General features: G+C 36.9%; 1 protein-coding gene across 5 annotated transcripts in view; it reads right to left on the reverse strand.

Annotated features, from left to right (window-relative positions):
* Positions 1 to 23,942, reverse strand: part of aopep (aminopeptidase O (putative)) — a 287,164-nt gene that overhangs the window by 107,460 nt on the left and 155,762 nt on the right. The window contains exon 16 of one of the 5 annotated variants that reach the window (XR_008633215.1): positions 2,090 to 2,102. The exons of the other annotated variants lie outside the window; for them this stretch is intronic. The gene's annotated coding sequence lies outside the window, so the exon portion shown is untranslated. Of the gene's footprint in view, positions 1 to 2,089; positions 2,103 to 23,942 lie in introns of those variants that run through there. 5 annotated transcript variants of the gene reach the window in all.

A 23,942-nucleotide genomic window follows, 5' to 3' on the forward strand; every position in this document is an offset into this window, starting at 1 on the left:
GTGGATTTAGCAGACACTACCGCAGAATTAGACCAGGACATAATGTGGAACTCAACTGGAGCCAATGAAAACCTGAAATAATTCCAGGCCAATTATAACGTCTGGACTCTGTTTGATTAATGCGCCGAGAGGAGAATCCTTTTACAGACTGTTAGTAAGTGTCAAAGCTCATAGACTTGTTTTCACACAAGTGGGACAGCATGAAATACTATATATATATATGCCTACTTTATACAACGTTTTTATTAGTTTTATGAGATAATCTAATCTAAGAGCTAATAGTCTGTTGCAGTAATGTTTGAGTATTGGACATGGTCAGACGGAGATAATTATAGGCTTATTTCAAGTGGCTGATTCAGTTCAACAGATGATTTTGAGTGAAGAAAGTTTAACCAAATGTTTATGAGTCTGACTAGCAGGGACAGGACGAGACACAATTTCCACAAGAACGAGACAAGACGAGATTTTAACATAATTCCTAACATATACATTTTATGGTTCAGTTTTACAATTTTAAACTTTGATTTCATGATTTTGTTTCCATTCTAGAGCTGCTTTTTGGGACTGTAAGAGATGTAACTCACCAACACGTAACACTTTTTTGTCCAATCCTAACGTAAATACATGGAAAAAAAATCTCATGAGATAATTTTTTTCTTGTGTGCATGATCTTGTGGCAATTTTGTCTCACGACATCTTGCACAAATCCTAATGACTAGGCTTCTCACAATAATTACTATATATCGACAATATATTTTTAGGGATCAACATTTATAGTGTGTAAATTTTCTTGGCACTACTGAGAACTTTTTGGTTATTTTTTGACTATATGATAAGAATTAAGTGACTCAGTACAGATGCAAACCAAGTTCTGTGTGTATGTTTCATTCTGCTGTTGATTCATTGCACCTCATGATTTTTATTATACATTTAGAATAGATTTTGGTTTAAATCCGCTTTAATTTTTTTCAGTATTATCATTTATCATCTATATTTACTTCAGCAATATATCACAATCCAAAATTTGTTATCCCTGCTTTATATTTTATGCAAAGCTATAACAGGAGCTAGTAAAAACAGACATTTTCACACTCAGGCCTCAAATGCAGGACAATAGAGGCTTACTCAAACATGCATGATTGGTCTAACAGGTATCCATACTTTAAACTCCGCCCCTGCAGCCAAGTATTTGTGATCAGAAACACCTGGCTGTAATGGGGGCAGTCTTTTGTGATGTCAACAAGTACTTGAATTTGCAGAGGTCACTGGGGACAGCACAGACTTCGATTTATGTGTTTCTGAACAACAGAACAAAGTTGCAAATGTACCTAGTTTGCAGTAAAGTTACCAAAAATGACTAAGAACAGTAGAAAATGCTATTAAAACACTATATACTATTAAAGGGGATTTAGTGCTTAGTTCCAGAGATAATTCTTAAGTCAGCCATTGATGCTGCTGAACACTGTTTACAGTTAAAAGCTCATTACAGTTGATTTTGCGTAATTAACCACTTTATACAATAAAAAATGACACAATATGATGTTAAAGGTGCATTGTGTAACTTTTCTGGAGGTGGATCCATCACCTGTTGGTTTCTATGTACTGTAGATGTCATTGCTCTGCCTGGAATGTTCCACAGTATGACATTAAACAGTTCTACCATACATTTATTCAATTACAGTGGTTTTATTGCTCAAAAATACCTACAAAAACAGGTATTCTGACTGTGAGAAGGGTTGCCTCTCCACAGATCTGACCTGTAACTTGGCGAAACATTCCAGACGAAGCAATAACATCTCCATGAAGAAAAGCATTTGACAGAACCTCCACCAGAAAAGTTACGCAATGCACCTTAAACATCATATCATCATGTTATATTTGTAATTTGGAAACACAACAATATGTAAATCTGATTTGAAGTACGACATAAAGTATCTGAAAACATAGGCACTGTTTATAAAATATGAATGGTACTACCTTACTGCACGCTTCTGAAACAGACCGTAACATCTAAAACCAGCGTACAGCTCACATCACAGCCCCAACCACACAACAGGAAGGAGGCAGATAGTGACTGACGAGGAGCACAGGGGAGATGGAGTCTGTAAAAGAGCAATGGAAAAACAGATGGTCTGAAACTGGAACTGGCTGTTTACATTGCATTCAAACCAACCTCCCAGCAGGAAGAAGGGGCTTAATGCTCGTCTTTTTCTGATGATAAAACTCCACTGGATCTGGGGTACATATGATACGGCGGAGAGAGGGGGGAGCGGGGAAAAGACGGTGGTTTTTTGGCGAGATCTTGGAACATGTGTCTGCCTAACTTAATACAGGATTACATGAGGTTTGGAGAAGATTACGTCGGCTATTCAGAATTGTCATTTCCTGGCAGGGGTGAAAATGATGACAGCAGTCTTTAAAGGGCAATACAAGCTGGTCGTGATGGTTTCTGGCCTCGGCGGAGCATTTAGGTAATCAGATAGAGAATAGTTAATGTCATGATTTAATAGTCTTTGGGGCGATGGCTGAAATACAATGAAAACGGTCACTGAACAGTATTGAAAACATTGTTTGATTGTACTTCTTGGGTGGCGTGGTGGCTGGGTGGATCTGCTATGAGTACTGCGGTTTCCCCACTCAATCGAAACTATAACAATCCTCCAGCTAGGTAATTCTGATCTTGAGATGGGTCCCAGACAAATGGCACTGAAGGATCAATCAAATGCAGAAGACAAGATTTTAAAAATGTAGCTTAATCTTAGTTAAGCATCATGCTGTATTAAAGGTGTGTTCATACTTTTTACAACTCATACAATATTTGCCCAGTTTAAGTCCTGGTGTAGACTTGGCCTAGTCCTTTCCTAATCCTGGTTTAGTTCTGGTTCAGTCCTGGTTTAGTTGTAGCTTGATTCATTGGTCTGACCTTGCAGCATTAGGATTTTTTTTGCAGGTACTTTTTTATTTTAACCAATCGCTGCTGTTTGGTCATGACATGTGTAATGCGCCACTAAGGGGGTTAACTGGTATATTAAGCTTTTCCCAAATCCTGTAGGAAGAAGGGCAATAACGTCTTTCCCCTTGATAAAATTCACCAAACATTCTTTTTGTTTTGGCTTTAAATCCTCAAGCTCGAGAATTGTTCCCAACACAAAATGTATGTCTTCATCTACATCCATCTCAGTCACTTTGTTTACTGCTGTACCACAAAAGGGACTCAGACAGGCGCTTGAATTTGCGTCAAGGCTTCACAGCTCTTCGCTGATTGGCCGGTGCGCGCTCTACAAATTCCGGGGTTCTTGCAATCCATCTAGTGTATTCTGATTCCTGACCTAGTCGCTGTAGAGAAATGAAATTGAGCGGAGGCACTAGGTGGCACCAGCCTAACTGGTTTAGTCCTGGTATAGTCCTGATTTAGTTAGTTCTGTGCTTTAGTCTCAGTTTAGTCCCAATTTGATATGGTGATTGTGCAAGTCAGTGTGAACGCACCCTCAAACACCCTCGGCTGTATCAAACCAAAAAAAAAATTGAGGCAAATTGACTATAAAGTTAAATAAAGTTATTTTCTGAAAACTATCTATAGATTATCTTTTTTAAATTCACACTCAAATACATTATTTTCATTTAAAATTTGTTTGTGTTTAGTAGATCTGACCAACAAAATTAGCCGTGCTGCTTTTTAGTCATGTTTCATTCCCAATAAATGCCAGCAGAGGGCGCTAGACACCTACTCCAAGCACTCATCAGCAAAGTAACGATAAACTGCAGCAGAATGCGTTTAATACGGTGAATATTACTGTTGCCACGATACTAAAATTTCAGACTTGATTTCGATACTAAGGAATAGATACTCGATACTTAATACCGATTGCGATACCATGATTATAGGTAGGTAGTCCTTTTTTTATATTCCCCTGTGGTTCATTCTAAATCTATTCAGGAAAAGTTCACTGCTGTCTTTTTATGACTTTTTTAGTCTCGATTCTTGTTGAAAGCCGTATCTTACTAGTATCAGATTTTCAACCGTAGTACAGACTTTACAAGTAATAGCATGTGAAATACCCAAGCGAAGTATTTAAAAGACCACAATAAAAACATAATTATCGTCAATTCTTGGAAATGATATGCAGATTTAGAGACACACTCATTTTCTATTGAGTCAGATGAACACTTTAAGCCTTGTAACAGTCTGGCTCAGTACTACGTGGGAGGAGGTCACATCAGGCTGTGTGTATATGCGCCAAGTATTGCTTTCGGTTGTTATCTAAATTGGCGAGTAATCATAATTTTCCGATTATATTTGATAAGGGTTTAGCTGTGCAAACATGTTACAAAACAAAATAGTACAAAACTGTGTAAACTGTGTACAAAGTGTCCTCTGGAACATTGTTAAGCCCTCATATCTGTGTTCATGGAAATTCTGGACATAAATTAGATTGGGGAGGCTGCTGTGTATATTTGATATCGGAATGAGACAAGAGTCAGCCATTCCATCATCATTTGCTCCAGCTCCGCGCATTCCTGTTTTTACTTTGCGAAGAAGAAAAATTCCTGTTTTCATATCGGCGTTTTCAGATCTGTAAGACGCTAACTCATTGGATTCATATGCGGCGTTCTTTATCGTCTCGTGGCGTCAGCGAGGCTGGTAGCGCGGTTGATTTTGATTTAGTGCCTGCCTATGTTGAATGCAAAAACGTGGAATATATTGCCTACAATTTAAATAATTCTCTACAAAAGTACTTAAAGATGCACTGTGTAACATTTCTGGTGTTTGTCTGTTTGTCTCCGTATCGATATTATCGCTTTGTCTGGAATATTCTACAGCAAAACACTGAATATGTCAGTATCCGTGCTGAAAAGTGGCATCGTCAGGTCAAATTACAGGTCAGATCTGTGGAGAGGCAAGCCCACACACTGTAAGAATGCATGTTTTTAAGGTATTTTTGAGCAATAACAACACACATAATAATTAGATAAATGTGAGATGGATTAATGCCATACTGAGGAATATTCCAAGCAGTAAAGGAAAGCTTCATGAAGGCAGCAGATGGCAAACCCAAGCTGGAAAGGTTACGCAATACACCTTTAAATAATTTCTAAATTAGGGCAATGGTACTTTTTTCATTCTTATTTTTATCAGTATCAACTTTTGTAGTACATTTTACACTGATTTTTTGTGTGATACTCGAACCTGAACCAACTGGGATTGCCAAAAGTATCGGAAACCAGATAGTAATCGATAAACAAGTATTATCAAACTAGATACTCATTTGAAGTATCGAAACAGAACAATCGGAACAAGTATAAGAGCACAAAGACGAGTATACGCCCATGGACCACTCTAGAACCTACCTGGACCACTGAGGAATTATTTATTAATTTATTTTTTTATTTTATGTATTTATTTTGGGCAAGATTTACATTCTTATACAATGGAACATATAACATAAGTGAAATCATAATAGAAATGAAAATAACCACAACAAAAAATCTGCCCAAAAAGGAGTGGGAAGAAGAAAATTTATTTAATCCCACCCCCACTCTTCTAATCACAATCTGAACACAATGAGCTTTCTTTTGCATTTTTCAGACATTTTGCATTAAACTATATGAACTATTTACAAGCGTGGACAACACGGATTTAAGACCACAAGTTAAAAAATGTACTATGATTTAATGTTAAAAAAGACATTGTATTGTAGAGAAAACTGAGAGTGAAATTTTTGTGTCGTGACAACATTGCAACAAGTACATTTAGTGTTTCAGCAGTAGTCTGGGTATCATATCAAGTTGCTGATACGATACATATCTCGATACATAGGCCACGATACGATACATATCTTGATACATAGGCCACGATATGATACATATCTCGATACATAGGCCACGATACGATACATATCTCGATACATAGGCCACGATATGATACATATTTCGATACATAGGCATGATACGATAAATACGATACATAGGCCACGATACGATACATATCTCGATACATAGCGATACATACGATACATACGATACGATACATATCTCGATACATAGGCCACGATACGATACATATCTCGATACATAGGCCACGATATGATACATATTTCGATACATAGGCCATGATACGATAAATATTTCGATACATAGGCCACGATACGATACATATCTCGATACATAGGCCACGATATGATACATATCTCGATACATAGGCCACGATACGATACATATCTCGATACATAGGCCACACGATATACGATACATACGATATACCATATACGATACGATACATAGGCCACGATATATACATATCTCGATACATAGGCCACGATATGATACATATTTCGATACATAGGCCATGATACGATAAATATTTCGATACATAGGCCACGATATGATAATATCTCGATACATAGGCCACGATACAATACATACCTTGATAAATAGGCCACGATATGATACATATTTCGATACATGAGCCACGATACGATACATATCTCGATGCATAGGCCACGATACGATACATACCTCAATACATGGGCCACGATATGATACATATTTCGATACATAGGCCACGATACGATACATATCTCGATACATAGGCCACGATATGATACATACCTCAATACACAGGCCACGATATGATACATATCTCGATACGTAGGCCACGATACAATACACACCTCGATACATAGGCCATGATACGATACATACTGCGATACAGTGCACTTTCGGGTCGATATGATGTATTTCAAATCGATTCGATACGGTTCAATAAAAAATAAAGGCTAAATCGTGACTGTGATTTTAAAAGTCTTTGTTAAACCACTTCTTGTTCAAAGTTCATATGAAACACACTGATTTTCATAATCAAAATAGTGAAAATGTTAAATGTGTTGCATAAATAAGTTTCCTTCAACTAACTAAGCAACAAAACTGTAGAGCTGTAACAAAATAATTTAGTAAAATATACCAAAAGATACTCTTGGCAATATATATCGATACAGCAGCCCATGGTATCGATACTGTATTAGCACATTAAACGATACAATATATTGTTTTTCTAAATTTCCCCCTTACAGCTTGTTGAATGTCTAACTTCTTTCTTTTTTCTACATGTATTTTTTTAACAAGACTAATTACGTCAAAGCAGTCTGAAGACCCTCTCGGCTCCCCTCTCATTACCAGGAAAGACAGATGTTTTAGCACTTAAGACTGAGCTGCATACATGCACTTTATACACACACACACACACACACACACAACCAAAGGCAAATATTACGCACTCTACCTATGAAAGCTAAGAAGACGGCCTAAATCAGTTTTTTATGTGAAAAGCACTGATTCATTTGCCACCATTAAAAAGGGCTGCTGGGTTTTATAGCGAGCTCTGGTATTGAACGCGACTCCACTAAATATCTGCTGAAAGTCCCATGTGTTGTGCACTGTGCCCCCCGAAGATTTGCGTCCAACATTACCGCTACTTTTGAGGTTTTCTTTCACTACCTTTTCCAGGAATGTGACAATAAAGTAGAGCAATAAAAATAATAAAAGTGTCAAGGGTAATATTCCGCCAGGACAAAGTAATAGCCAGACCATAGACAATCAAAGGGCTTGGGGTTTGGAGTGATCTTCTCTTTACAAACGTCCAAAGAGTCATGATTTAAAGCTCCACTATGTAACTTTTCTGGTGAAGTGTTTGTCTCTGCGGGGATCTGGGGATCTTATTGCTTTCACAGAAGGGCGTTAAACATAACAGGTCACATCTCTGGAGAGGTGAGCCTGTTCACAGCAAGAAAACATGTTTTTCAAGCAAATTCTAGACAATAAAATATCTGAAATTGAATAAAAGCAAGATAGATAATGTTAGATGAAGTTTAAAGCTATATTTTGAAACATTCTTCATCTTCACAGCGACAAGCGGGCGGCAGACCCTCCACCAGAAAAACTACACAGTACACCTTTAAAAAACAAAACTGTAAATATGATTCAGCACAAAATTTGTCTCAATTTTAATTTAAAAATACAGTATTTTGAAATTATTAATTACTTTACATCTCATATATGTAAAGTAAATAAACTAAAACAAATTGTTATTAGGATTTTTGCATAGAAAACAATATTTTTGAAAAATGTTTTCAGGCAAAGCAATAACATCTCCACCAGTACAAACGGTACTAAAAAAAAAAAAAAAAAAAAAAAAAAAAAAAGTGTCAATATGATAAGATAACAACATTACAATAACATAGATTAAGCTCAACATTTTAATCAATTTTAATAAAAAAATAAATAAATAAAAAAAAATGTTTAAATTATTAATTATTTTGCATCTCATCTATGCAAAGTAAATAAACAAAAACAAATTGTTATTAGGATTTTTGCATAGAAAACAGGTAAATTACATTTTTTAAAAACCTAAACAAAACAACAATATTTAGTCTTTTATAAGCTATTTGTGCGTACATTTCGAATTTTAGCGATATTTTGAAAGTTTTTACAGGCAAAGCAATACCATCTCCATGGCGATACCCTCTACCAGAAAAGCTACACAATACACCTTTAAAAAAAACAACCTAAAAATATTACAATAACTTAGATTAAGCTTAAAATTTGTCTCGATTTTCATAAAGAACACAGTATTTTGAAGTTATTAATCACTTTACATCTCACTTACGCAAAATAAATAAACAAACACAAATTGTTATTAAGATTTTTGCTTAGAAAACAGGCAAATTACATAAAAAAATGCAACAAGACAACAACATTTAGTCTTTTATAAGCCAGTTTTACGTACATTTCTAATTTTAGCGATGATTTAACTTTGTAAAAAGTATCACCGACAAGTATATAAGACCATACTTGGCTATAAACTTTCTAAACTTAATAATCCTGGGGGCCCATCCGCACGTACAGCTCCTCCAACCACAACAAACATCATTTATATTCACACTTCATATACAGTAACATTAATATTCTAGAATGAGGCTTGTTTGTATGCGGCGCGGCGGCCATATTGCACAGGGCGTATTCTCTGTCTGTCTCCATGTGTTTTCCATGTGTGCTGGAAAGACCAACACAGCTGCACTTTTACGACTCTCGCGCCGTACTCGTGTGTGTCGGCGGGTATTTGGGGCATCGCGGGGACTCGGCTAGTACACACACACACGGCACAGAAAACGGTCTTCCTCACGGGGACAAAAATCCTTTATTATGAACAACGACATGGTTTATTTAGAGTGGTTTGAAGGTATAAGAAGAACCAACAGTTGTCGATATGTCTATTGAAATGTATATTGTGTACTCTTCTTAATAAAAAATAAATAAATAAATAATGATAGAAAAAATAAATAAATAAATAAATAAAAAACAGTGATTTAAAGGTTAAGGTGTTTACTATGGTTAAGGTTAGTGTCAGTCTCTAGGAAATAAAAACTAAAATGGAACTGAATCGAAATCACAATTTGGAAGGGTTTTATTTTTTATTCTGTTCTATTTTTGTTTTTGTTTTGTTAAATATTAAAATCAAAAGAGGAAAAAAAATCTGAATGGACGCAATTAGCTAATGACGAATCCTACAATTTTTGAAGTACTATTATTTTCTAAGCAAACACTATTCTGCATAAAAACTGCAAACCCTATTTTTCTACCAACATGTGATTCTTGTAATTATCAGTTCATATTTTTGCAATCATAACTGCAAGATATGCCTGAAAAATATTTGTATTACTATATTTCTATATTTTATTTTTTACATGTAAATGTACATTTATATAATTATGCCATATTTGACACCGGTCTCTTGCTTTTTTGCTACTTATTTTAAATTTATTATTACTAGGGGTGTTTAATGTGATGATACAGTATCGATATTGGGGAATGCTGTATCGATATATCGCCAAGAGTATTTTTTTGGTATATTTTACTAAATTATTTGTTAGAGCACTACAGTTTTGTTGCTTGTTTAGAGAAAGAAACATATTTATGCAAGATATTTGACATTTTCATTGTTTTGATGATTAAAATATTTGTGTTTCATATGAACTTTGAGCAAGAAGTGGTTTAACAAAGACTTTTAGTATCACAACCATGATTTAACCTTTATTTTTTTATTGAACCGTATAAAACTGATTTGAAAGATATAGTATTGAACGGAAAGTATCGAGATATATAACGTATCGTGGCCTATGTATCGAGGTATGTATCGTATCGGCAACTTCTTAATGCTACCCAGCCCTAATTATTACATTTATATTCTTGTTCTTTGTTATTCTGTATTGTGACATGTGAGCTACTGTGTCCGAATAATTTAAGTCTATAAAAACAGACATTAGATAATAGATATTTTCCAAAACGGTGCAGTTCTACCAGGAAATAAACGGATGTCAATGTAATGCGCAACGTCCCCAAGAAGCGAAGAAACCCAGCATGTGCGTACGTTCTAGTATGTGCGTGTGTTTGTTTAAGTTTGTGTGTCTTCCTCTTGACCACTTCAGTTAAAAGCCTGTTGGAGCAGTTGTGTCCATTGTGTAGATGTTGGTTCGCATGAGCATTAGTGCCGACCTCACCCCGCGCCAGTGTGAGTATAGTGCATTCTCCAGATCAGGACGATGACAGAGCGCAAACCCAGGCCTGATCTGTTTGCTCTGGGCACAGGGCAACACGGTGACACCTGTTGTTTTAAGCAGACGCTGGGGGGAGGGTACAACTACAGAAAGTATCTTAACAATATAGAAGGATTACTTATAGATGGGTTAAATATATATCTGTTAGTGTTTTCATGACACTAAAATTTCAAACTCAATACCCAATTTGGATTCTAATACCATGGTAATAATCAGGGGCGTGCACAAATATTGAAATATCTATATATCGAATCGTTTAATGTGATGATACAGTATTGATATCCTGTGCCAAGAGAGTTTTTTGGTATATTTTACTAAATTATTTGTTACAGCGCTACAGTTTTGTTGCTTATTTTGAGGAAGGAAACTCATTTATGCAACACATTTGATATTTTCTCTGCTTCGATGATTAAAATGTTTGTGTTTTCATATTAACTTTGCACAAGAAGTGGTTTTAACAAAGAGTTTTAGTATCACAGCCCTGATTTAGCCATTATTTTTATTGAACTGTATTGATAAATATATCGTATCGAACCGAAAGTGCACTGTATAGAGATCTGTATCGTATCGTGGCCTTTATATCGAGATATCGGCAACTTCTTAATGATACCCAGACTACTGCTAAAACACTAAATGTACTGGTTGTAATGTTGTCACGACACTAAAATTTCACTCTCAGTTTCTCTCTTGATACCATGATGATAATAAAAACAATAGAACGTCATTTTAAACATTAAATCATAGTATTATTTTTTTTTTTACTTGTGGTCTTATATCTGTGTTATCCGCACTTGTAAATAGTTCATATAGTTTAATGCAAAATGTCTGAAAAATGCAAAAGAAAGCTCATTGTGTTCAGATTGTGATTAGAAGAATGGGGGTGGGATTAAATACATTTTCTTCTTCCCACTCCTTTTTGGGCAGATTTTATGTTGTGGTTATTTTCTATTATGATTTCATTTATGTTACATGTTCCATTGTATAAGAATGTAAATCTTTACTTACCCAAAATAAATACATTAAATTAAAAAAAATAATAATAATGATCCCTCATTGGTCCAGGTAGGTTCCATAGTGGCGTATCCTCATCTTTGTGCTCTGATACTTGTTCTGATGCGGCTCAAGATCAGTCTAAAACTATTCAGAGAAGGTTCATTTCTATCTTATGAATAACTTTTTCAGTATCGATACTTGTTCAAATGAGTATCTAGTTTTGATACTACTTGTTTATCGATTACTATATTTTTAACTTGTGGTCTTATATCTGCACTTTTAAATAGTTCATATAGTTAAATGCAAAATGTCTAAAAAATGTAAAAGAAAGCTCATTGTGTTTAGATTAGATGAGTGGTTTTGACCTTTATTTTTTTATTGAACAGTATCAAATCAATTTGAAATATATCGTACTGAACCGTTTTGAATCGTAAACTCACTGTATCGAGCTATGCATTTTATCGTGGCCTATTTATCTAAGTATGTATCGTATCGGCAACTTCTGAATAATACCCAGCCCTATTAATAATAATAATATTTTTTTAAATCCTTATATAGACAGTAGTATTTCAACATTAAATAGTATAATTTGTTTTTATATTACTATGTGGGACCATGTGTAATCCCTCAGTCGTCCAGGTAGGTTCCATAGTGGTCCATGGGTGTAAATATTTAATCTTTGCACTTACGACCTCTTGTATATAGCCGACGTGTATTTACTATATTTCTATATTTTATTGTTTCTTGTACATACACGAAAAATATGCCTTATTTGGCGCCAGTCCATAGCTATTTCTGCAACTTATCTTGAATTTATTATCACCATTTCTATTTTCGCTCTTTGTGTTATTAAATTCATTGTGATGTGTGAGCTCGTGTGCGTATAACTTCCCTTGTAGATCAGTAAAGTTTGTCTAAGTCTTTGTCTTTGTCATCTTCGAAATATTCAGGTAAGGTTCATTTCTGTCCCATGAATTTTTAGTATTGATACCTGCTCAAATAAATATGTACTAGTTAAAGTATCGATTAGTATCTGACATATAACTGAGAAGGTTCAAAATGTGCAGTTTTCCTGTTCAAAATGGCTTCTGAAAACACTGTGTAATCAATAAGGGACGTGTCATCACATTATAAAATCTAAAAGTCACCAGTACTACCTTCTACATCCCGCAATATCAGTTCATTCGTTGTCAACAATAAAAATACACGATGTAGTAACTTTTGACAGGGAACATAAATTACACAATGAAAACCAGCAAACCAGATAATCACTGCACAAGTCTCCCTTAATTGCATTATTGATGTCACTACCTCTAAGCAAAGTTTATTCATTCGACTAAATATTACCTCGATCATTTATCTCTTCATGTCTTTTTCTTCTTGTTGAAGTAAGAGCCAGTGAATTTATTTTTAAAGGTGCTCTGTGGAACTTTTCTGGTGGGGGATTCGTCCGTCAAATGCTTTTCTCCATGGAGATGTTATTGCTCTGTCTGGAATGTTTTTCTAACTTCATGAAGACCACATGACAGGTCAGATCTGTGGAGAGGCTCACAATCAGAATGCTTGTTTTTCTAGGTGTTTTTGAGCTATAAACCCACCAGTAATTAAATAAATGTAAGGTACAGCTGTTTTATGTCATACTGTGGAACATTCCACCCAGAGCAATGACATTTCCATAAAAAAACAACCAAAAGTTACATAGTGCATAGCTGTGTAAATGTGTTGCTTTAATTAAATCATGACAGTTGTGGATTAGTTATTTTAAGTAATTAAGCTACCGTACTGTATAAATTATGAATGTTTTCGTTTAGTTTTTTGTAATTTCATGAAAATACATCCAAGTAAAGTTTTATTCAGCTTTCAGTTATATGACTTTTTCACAATTAAAAGATAAAATAGTTAGTTTAAAATTGCTATTCGCTCTGACAATGGTCCTAATTCTCATAATTCTGGATATATATAGGTCTACATATAGCTCTATAAACATGAGCTAAGTCTACGTTTACACTGAAACAAATCATAGTATCACCGTATCAGAAACGATTTTGCGTCCAGTCACGTTATTTCTGTGTCTGCAAGTCTTCCCTATGCACACAGCTTTGGCATATTTGTTTACATTTTACAGAAACAAAACCTAAAACCACATGGCTAATTTGCATAAACTCAAAAAACGCTATTGTGCGCTGATGTGGTTCGACTTCTGTCGGACTAAAGGACACGACTCAAGAATATGAGTGTTCTTTCTGTGACAGAGGGGTGTTCTGCTGATGGTGAGTCTGTTCTGTGCTTCTGTTGCGTTAGAGACGGTTCATGTTAAACTTTTCAGAGACTGCAGGTCATACACATAGACCATATATATGAATGGACATATATTCTAGCGTCTTAGCATTTTGGCGGTGAATTACTTCGTGGCGCATAGATCTACATCAGCGTATCAAAGTTTTCAGGCGTCCACCCAGCGCTGGATCAGATCCGCTCTTAGATGAATTCATGGGAGCTTGTGGCACCAGATCGTTCCGTCTCTGGAGCCGTTTTCCATCCGGTTAGTGCGGCCGAACACTGCATCCGCAACGAAAACGACTCAAATACGTACTAGTGTGGACGGGGAGTAAGATTTGCAAGAAAGTTAAGATGGAGTCCAGTTGTTTATGGAACTACCTTCAGGTAATTTCTAATAACATGCTTGTATTTGATGACATTTTCATTACATAAGTGCACTTTGTTGATTAGTATTAGAGTTCGACTTACACTTTATTGATCCACAAGGGAAATTACTTGGACACAGCAGTTCGCACATCACAATATATTATAATAACAAAGAGGAAAAACATAAATAGTAATAATAAATTCAATATAAGTGGAACAGATATTGAGAAACTGGTGTCAATAAGGCATAATTAGACAAACAATTTAAAATAAAATATAGAAATATGGTAATACAAATATATCTCAGCTATACGCAAGAGGTCGAAGCCATTGACATGACAGAAGGTTATCTATTAGCATGCTAGTGAACGTGATACAGATAAGCCCGCTGTATCAGGTGACTCAGCAATGAGGTATGGACTAAACATGAGAGAAGAACAAGGTACTGTATTAAGACGGGCAATCGAAGGGGCTATGGAGAGAGTGGGAAGTGGTCAATAGCGGTGTCCAGTTACTACCCCCATAGGAAAGCATGTAAGTACAGTAGATAATAATGGAAGACATATCAATCTGGTTTAACGATGCCACGATCTATGGACGGACCCCTATAAAAGATGGACTGAAGATTTGATGACATTTTTACATGCGAGTCGATAGGCGGTCGTTAGCCAGCCTTCACTTCCTGATTAAGCTCGATGATCGTGGCGCCCTCTTAAGGCTGGGGAAATGCAGAAATAAAACTAAATGGCGTTCTGACCCTGTAATGATGTGTCAATACGGAGCGATGGTTCTACGGGGACTCGGTGCTTTTCTAATGAAGAAAGTGAAGAATGTCATCCGACCCAGCCACTCTTTCTTCCTAGTGAGTGACAGAAAATTGACCAATCATAGAGCAGTGTTAAAGTACTCTATTTACTCTGTGTACTCTATTTCTTCCCCTATATGTTTGAGCAAAATTTGTCTTACCCCAGTACAGATTATATTATCATATAAGCAGCTCTTGGGGTGAAAATAAAGCTATGTTTATATCAGGGGTGTCCAAACTTTTTTCATCAAGGGCCACATATCTAAACACAGATGAAGCAGAGGGCCGATTCAGGGCCGTACACTGGTGCTCAATACAGTGAATTATTGAAATATGTGCATGTTTAACACGTTAGAATGATCCACCAGTCCTTATTCATGCTAAGATGCTTAAAACCACACACTAAATATTACATATTAGCTTCATCAAGGTACATTTTCAAAAAACTTGCAGCTTGCAGTAAAAAGTAAATTTTTCATTGATGCAAGGTAATTTGGGCCAATTCTCCTGGAAGCCTGAGGGCCAAGAAAAATTTGTCTGAGGGCCGCATTTCGCCCATGGGCCATAGTTTGGACATGCCTGGTTTATATGCTGATGATCTGAATAGAAGATGCAAAAGTGGCGTTGCGTCTTCACTTTTTATTCCGAGTTTAGACAAGCGTTTTCGGGAGGATCTGTGTGCATACGGTGACGCGAAAGTGTGTGGAATTCAACTGGGTATTCATGCCAGGCGGCTAGGTGGTGATGTATGTGATGTAAACGTGTACATGACGTGAGCAGTTCTGACCAGAGTTTTGTGTCTTAGGCAGTGTAGACGGAAACGCAACAGCGGAGCATATTCAACTTTTCCACTCTGAAGGCTGGTTTCAGATTTTTGCGTTTTTAAGCACCAAAAACGCCGCCACCATCTAAACGAAAGGCACTTCAGGTGAAAATATTTTGTCGTTTTTTACCTGCAAACTTCTCGTGTAAACAGGTCTTCTGTGTAGAGTTTGCACCTAGTTTTATAATACACGCACTTTATTGTCCAAAAATCAGGACGTGTGTGTTAACATGCTATTTGGTGTTAGATTTACCGTCACAACAAATTCAACACTGGTCTCAGAAAGTTGTGAAAAGTGTTTATAAACTCGTCACGGACCACGGCAAACTGCTTAAAACTGAAATAGTTCTGTTTTTTTTTTTGTTTTGTTTTTTCATTTTGAAGACAGAAAAAAGCAAGTACACCGCTTTTACTTCTAAAAAACAGAAATCACGAGGTAATCTAATATCCCTGAATCTTGATTAAACTGAAATCTGGACCTGTAAACTTGGACTTGTACTTGACTTTAATATCTTCCAGCCATTTTATTGGAAGAGGACCATAAAGAAGCAGCAACCAGGGACAGACAATTTTATCCAATCAGAAACACGTGTAAACAATTGTCTGATTATCTTGTCAATGTGGGCGGGGCTAACGGCTCATTCTGAAACTTGTTTTTTTCCCACATATGGTTGAAAATTGTGTACAGACCTTTTAATTGAAATTGTGTTTTCCTGTTATTTTGCCCAAATTTAAGTCTATAAGTTTATAAAGTGAATAAAGATAAACATATATAGGCCTAGTATAGTACTTTTACCTTAATTATCCTTTAATATATAATGTAAAGATGACATAAAAGCTACTATAGCCAGATCCTATAGAGAAGATGTGGCTCCAAATTACCTCAGAAAACCTTCCCACCGCTGAGTGATAAATGGAAAACATCCACCACCCCTCCTCTACCTTCCCCTCTTTCTCTCCCTCCTTCCCGCTCTCCTTCTCTGTTTCTCTCTCCCTCGCTCATTACCACATCACAAATAGAACCATCTCCTCTCCTCCGCCTCGCTACCTACACAACTCTACCAATTGGGTTTTTATATTCCCTCTTTCTCACCTATATTCAAATATTTCTGCACTCCAGATAACACTAAAGCCGCAGTATTCAATATATTTCACATAAAGGATAATTGAGCATAAAATAACCCAATAGTGTTTAATGGGGAGATTAAATGGCCGTGAAGGCTGTGGAGATGTGCAAATGAACGGCTGTCTGAGGAGATACATAACTTAAGACCAACTGAGACTCTTTTGTAATAATATTTCTTTAAGTAATTGAAAGAAATTATAAAACAGTATTAATAGAAGCGCTATGTTTTGTTCAAAGGGGTATTTTTTGAAGAACTGAAGAACTGAGGCCGGACCAGGACTATTAGGACAAATTGGTTTCCATTACAAAAGCTATCAGGGCCATTTGAGCCATCATAGAGGCTATTTCGTGATACAGGTCACCGTGGCTTGAGGAGAAGGGTCAAATTCCTGGACAATCATAGTCAATCGTTCTATAGTTGAGCTCATTTACGCCGTTTGAGTAGATGGCGAGGTCCAGACCAAAACCTCATCATTTGTCCCTTTTACTCTTGACTCCTGACGCTTAAGGGCTAGAGTTAGTCACGCAAGTACCTGTTTTAGGTTGAAGTCGCACTGTAACTTTTCTGTTGGAGGGTACGCCGCTTTAGCCTGATTCAGCAGCCGGTTTCACTTTGTGGAAACCGTCTGACCTCACAGCATTAGGATTCTTGCTCTTGTTGGTACTTTTTTCATTTAACCAATCGCTGCTATTTGGCCCTGATGTATGTAATGGGCCGCTAACGGAACCAACTGGTATATTAAGCTTTTCCCAAATCCCGTAGGAAGAAGGACAATAACATCTTTCCCCTTGATAAAAATTCACCAAACATTCTCTTTGACATTCTCGTTGACATCACAGAATATATGGCTGATTGGCTGGTGCCCGGACTTGCACTTCCAGGGTTCTTGCAAACCATCTAGTCTATTCTGATTTCTGACCTAGTCGCTGTAGATAAATGAAATTGAGCGGAGGCACTAGGTGGAGCCAGCCTGGCTAACGTCATTTTGTATTAAACTTGTCAATGTCCTTGGAGAAAAGCATTTGGTTAGATCTTTGGAGAGATGAGCCTGAGAACTAATTTTTATTTATTTTTTTTGTAATAAAAGCACCTTTCTTTGAATAAATGAAAGATCAGTTTAATATCAAACTGTGTAAAATCATTTTTTAACCTTTAATTAACCAGCAGGTCCCATTGCACAAACAGCTGGTGGACCTCCCATTTGAAAAGTGACATAGTGCAGGTTTAACTGAAGCTCTAACACAGCTCTTGACGGTTACAGACAAAAATTGACAGAAAAATTTTAATCTTAATATTTCTGAGGATTTTCCCAATGCCCTAAGAAAATCTAAGAATACTGTTTTATTAGTTTTATGAGATCTATTTGTAGCTCATTTTTTTCATATACTCGATTATATTTTTGCATATCTTATAGGGATGTAACGATAACTGAAATATTGTGATATTGTATCATCAAAAGTCTCACAATAATATCGTGGACCTTCAGAATATGTCGAATTACAAATCTATTTGCTTAAATTCACTGTTATGGTGCAGCAATAGTTAAAAAAACAGAGGGAACAACATCGACCATAAAGCTTTGTTCTGTTTAAGTGCAGAATGTGAGTTTACATTAACTTCTATCTTCTTTATTAACAACTATTTTCATGTAGACCAGACATCTATTGACAATACGAAGTCACAACACTCCATTAAGGTTCCATTAGCTGCCTATGGGGACCTTTACTTTTTTTTTTTAGACTTTATGAGATGATTTTGTTTACAGTTGAGGGATTAGTGGCTTTTTGGAGACATTTGCAGGAGACAGATTTTAAACTTAACTATAATTACTGCTTGCATATCTTCTAGGGATGTAGCAATAACGGAAATATCGTGATATCGTATCGTCAAAAGTCTCACAATAATATCGTGGACCTTCATTGATTTATTGTTATGGTGCAGCAACAGTTAAAAAGAAAAGAGGGAACTACATAGACCATGATGCTTTGCTCTGTTTAAGTGTAGACTACAGGAAGCAATTAAGTGCTATAAAAGTGTTGTAAAGGTGACTTTTAAAATGTATTCCCCTACAGATTAAAGATTACATACCCCAAAATGTAGTTTGTAACGAAAGCCATTAAGTTACTTCAGGTGAGTAACGTAATCTGAATACTTTGGATCCTTGAGTCCTGGTTTAGTCCTGGTTTAGACCTGGTTTTAGACCTGTTTATTCCTGGTTTAGTCCTGGTTTAGATCTAGTTTAGATCTAGTTTAGTCCTGATTTTAGTCCTGGTTTAGACCTGGTTTAGACCTGGTTTGGATCTAGTTTAGTCCTGATTTTAGTCCTGGTTTAGACCTGGTTTAGACCTGGTTTGGATCTAGTTTAGTCCTGATTTTAGTCCTGGTTTAGACCTGGTTTAGATCTAGTTTAGTCCTGGTTTTAGACCTGTTTAGACCTGGTTTAGATCTAGTTTAGTCCTGCCTTTAGACCTGTTTAGACCTGGTTTAGACCTGGTTTAGTCCTGATTTTAGTCCTGGTTTAGACCTGGTTTAGACCTGGTTTAGATCTAGTTTAGTCCTGGTTTTAGACCTTTTTAAACCTGTGTAGACCTGGTTTAGATCTAGTTTATTCCTGATTTTAGTCCTGGTTTAGTTTTAGACCTGGTTTAGACCTGGTTTAGATCTAGTTTAGTCCTGGTTTTAGACCTTTTTAGACCTGTTTAGACCTGGTTTAGGTCTAGTTTATTTCTGGTTTTAGACCTTTTTAGACCTGTTTAGACCTAGTTTAGACCTAGTTTAGATCTAGTTTAGTCCTGGTTTAGTCCTGGTTTAGATCTAGTTTAGTCCTGGTTTTAGACCTGTTTTAGTCCTGGTTTAACCCAAAATGTAAAAACAGGAAAATACCGCCATGTAATCCATTTATTTCAACAAAGTAACTGTAATCCAATTACCACTCACTGAAACAGTAACTGTAACTGAATACAGTTACTCATAATTTGTACTCTGATTACGTAACTCCGGTACATGTAATCTGTTACTCCCCAACACTGAGTGCTAATAATAATAATAATAATTTTTTGAATGTTAGTTATGTCTGTTAGATGACAGAACCCAAATCTTATGAAGGTATTTAAAAAGAAAAAGCAGCATATTCACAAAAGATCGCAATAAATATCCATGAGAAAATATCGTACAGAGAAATTTGGATATCATTACATCCCTAATATCCTCATAATTGGGCGAATGTGGCGTTACGTTAACTTCTATCATCTTTTTTAACAACTGTTTTCTTGTAGACCGAACATCTATTGACAAGACGATGTAACAACACTGCGTTAAGGTTCCATTAGCTGCCGATGGAGACCTTTACTTTTTTTTTTAGACCACCAACATCTTCCTAATCCTATAGCCCCAGCATGCCCCATAGCCTATAGTAACAGAATGGAGAAACACAGCTGTGGTTCACTTTGACTTTCGCTCGTGTCAGCACTTTTATTCTCCCCGGGTTCAGACAACAGCGAGGGAATGACAAAGCTGTTGGAAGATGCCGATATCGATCTGTTTTTGTTCGGTTAGTTTCTTTCAGATGTCCTCGGTCTCTCCCTTCAGCTTATGAGAAGAGCCCCTTTTTACGTGCCGGGCTCAAAGCGATGCGCGGATCAATGTACTTTTAGTAACTTGTGTGAGCGAACTAGACTCGCTATCGAATCCATCTAGGAATGCCGGCGTTGTGGATGTAATGAAGTAAACAAGAGGGGGAGAGAGAGAGAGAGAGAGAGTGGAATGCTGTCCTTAGCTTTTTTTACAGCCGTCTCTACGATGCAATTAGGTCTACACTTGGAGATAGAAAGCTTTTCTGTGTGTCTGTCCATCTGTGTATTCCACTATTTATCACTTTAACAAGAGGCAGGCGTCTACAAAAATCCACCATATGAGACAACACCGCGCGTTCGTTTGTCATTCAAGGTTATAGGGTTTCTTCCGACTTATTTACAAGTGCAATAGCGTAGCCAAAGTAGTTTAAGTCCAATTTATACGACTGTAGTTAAAGATACGTTGTGTAACTTTTCTGGGGGAGGGTCCGTCTGGTGCTCGTCTCCGTGGAGATGTTATTGCTCAGTCTGGAGTGTTAAACCTTTCTATCTTCGCGGAGACCAAATCAGATCAAGTTACAGGTCAGATTTGCGGAGAGGAGACACCCAAGACAGTCAGAATGTTTTCTATAAATCCTGGTTAATGTTAGCCTGATTCATTAGTCGGTTTCACGCCATGGAAACCGTCTGACCTCACAGCATCAGGATTCGTTCGCTCGACGGTAGGCGGGTACTGTTTTTATTTAACCAATCGCTGCTATTTGGTCGTGATGTATGTAATGCGCCGAAATGCTCAGTGGTGTCCAAGTAATTCCTGGCACAACAGCAAACAAAGCAAAGCAATGATTGTCTGTCAAAGATCATTGTCAATTCTGTGAGATAAACGTGCGAATTAAAGGTGCAATAAAAAATGTAAAGTTTGTATTTGACAAAGGAAGTCCAAAGGAGGATATAGTGTATGCAGTCTGCTGTCGCAACTCGGATTGGTTCGGCTCTTCACTGATTGGCCAGTGCACGGTCTCCAACTTCCAGCGTTCTTGCAAATCGTCTAGTGTATTTTGATTCCTCACCTAGTCGCTTGAGAGAAATGAAATTGAGCGCCAACCTGGCTAGTTTAATGTCATACTATGGAATATCCCAGGCAGAGCAATAACATATCCATAAAAACAAGAAGATGTCAAAACCCCAACCAAAAAGTTACACAGTGCACCTTTAAAAACCCTGCAGATTTTTTCCATGTATTTGAGCAAAATTTGTTAGATATCTATTAATAAATACTGTATTGTATAAGCAGCTCTTCAAAATAAGTCCACTGCGTTCTGTCTCCTTCTGATTATAAAGCGTTTTATTGTCCGATTATCAGGAAGTGCACATTAGCATGTTAGTTGTTAGAATTACCGCGATGGCAAAACTCCGCTTGGGTTTCCAAGAGTTGCAAAAAGCACTTATAAAAGTTTATTGCGATGCATAATTAAGAGAGTCACACAGAAGCTGCCTAATACAAGCAAAACCAAATTCTACATTATTAAAAGCGCAGATAAATTAACCAAAAGCCTGTGAATATAAAACATTTTTGAGCTATGACTTAAAACCATTTACATTCTTAATACTTCTCATGCATAACTTTGGACGACTGCAAAAATGAACTAGTTCTGATTTTCTCATTTTTAAGGCAGTAAAATCGTGTACAGCGCTTTTAAACATCATCATTTTCACTTTCCACAGCGGGGATCGACTGGCCCAAAGCAAAGTGAAAACCCATTTGCCAGTGTTGTAACAGATACAGGTTTTTCAGATGAAATGACTTTATGACATGATTTTGTTCACAGTTGTGGGATTAGTGGCTTTTTAGAGATGTGATGATCCACTGTCTAGACACACACACACACACACACACACACACGTTTATTTCCAGGAGACTGATTTTAAACTTAACTATAATTACTGCTTGCCTAACCTTAAAATAAACCCTCACTTTTACCCATATCTTAACTTTAATCATGTATTTTTAGTTCGTTTTAGATTGTTTGCAGCAGTCTGTTGTTTTTCCAACGCATTCCTAGCCTCTGAATTTGTTATTTTCATAACTTTCGGAGACTGAAGAGGAGATATGCTGTTATGGAAAAGTAAAAATATCACCAGCATGCTAACAACACACTTCCTGATTCTTAGATGATAAAATGCAGACAGTACAAAGTGGTTTCATTTTGATTTTACAAGCTGCTTTTAGACTACATCTGTGCCAGGATAAAACACATTTTGCTCAAACACATGGAAACAAATATTTACATAGACTTTAATCCAATCTCGAAGAATTTAACTCATGTGAATCTGGTTTTTTTGGTCTCTACTTTGTGAGCGTGTACGAGTTTGAGTCCCCACACTGTGATAAACGCCGGAGCGCACACATTAGCCTCTTGACCATTTCCTCTCCTGATGTGATGAAGTCTGTCCGGAAACAGCTACTTCCCCCAAAGTTCTGCTCTCCTCTCCGGCGTACTCCCTCATCCCTGATTCATGGACAATAAATCACACGGCCAACAAAGAGCAAACATGCAGAGGCAGAAAAGGAGGAGAGGAAATGAGGGGAAGAAAGAGAGAGAGGGAGGGGAAGGGAGAAAGATAGGGGCATGTGTAGAGCTAGAGAGACACAAAAAAAGAGGTATGGAGATAGAGAGTGAGAGAGAGAGAGTGAAAGAAACGAGAGGGGGAGATGCATGTATAGAAATAGAGAGACTCGGAGTGAGAAAGAGAGAGGTATAGAGATAGAGAGAGAGTGACAGAAACTGAGGTAGAGAGAGAGAGAGAGACAGAAAGAGGGAAGACAGACGGAAAGAGAAAGATTAAGAGCGACAGATAAAGAGAGAGAGAAACAGAGACAGAGAAAAACAGAGAGTGTGAGAAAGAGAAAACAGAGAGAAGAGAAAGCAAGAGTGAGAAAGGGAGAGAGAAAGATCAATAGAGATAGACAGAGATAAATAGAGAGAGACACACAAAGATAGAAAGACACACACTGCGTGCATGAGAAAGAAAGAGAGAGAGAGAGAGAGAGGGGAAAAAAGAGAGGGGTGTAGAGATAGATAGAGAAAAACAGAGATAGAATGGGAAGACGGATGGAAAGAGAAAGATCAAAGAGATAAAGAGAGAGAGAAACAGAGATAAAAACACAGAAAATGTGAGAGAAAAAGACAGAAGAGAGAGAGGAGAAAGCGAGAGTGAGAAGGGGAGAGAGAAGAAGAGAGAAAGATCAATAGAGATAGACAGAGATAAATAGAGAGAGAGAGAGAAATAGAGATAGAAAGACACACACTGTGAACATGAGAGAAAAAGAGAGAGACAGAGAGACAGGGAAAAAGGGAGAGGCAT

This window comes from Boleophthalmus pectinirostris, unplaced genomic scaffold (genome assembly GCF_026225935.1).
Source record: "Boleophthalmus pectinirostris isolate CB_2022bp ecotype Guang Dong unplaced genomic scaffold, ASM2622593v1 HiC_scaffold_4, whole genome shotgun sequence".
NCBI lineage: Eukaryota > Metazoa > Chordata > Actinopteri > Gobiiformes > Gobiidae > Boleophthalmus > Boleophthalmus pectinirostris.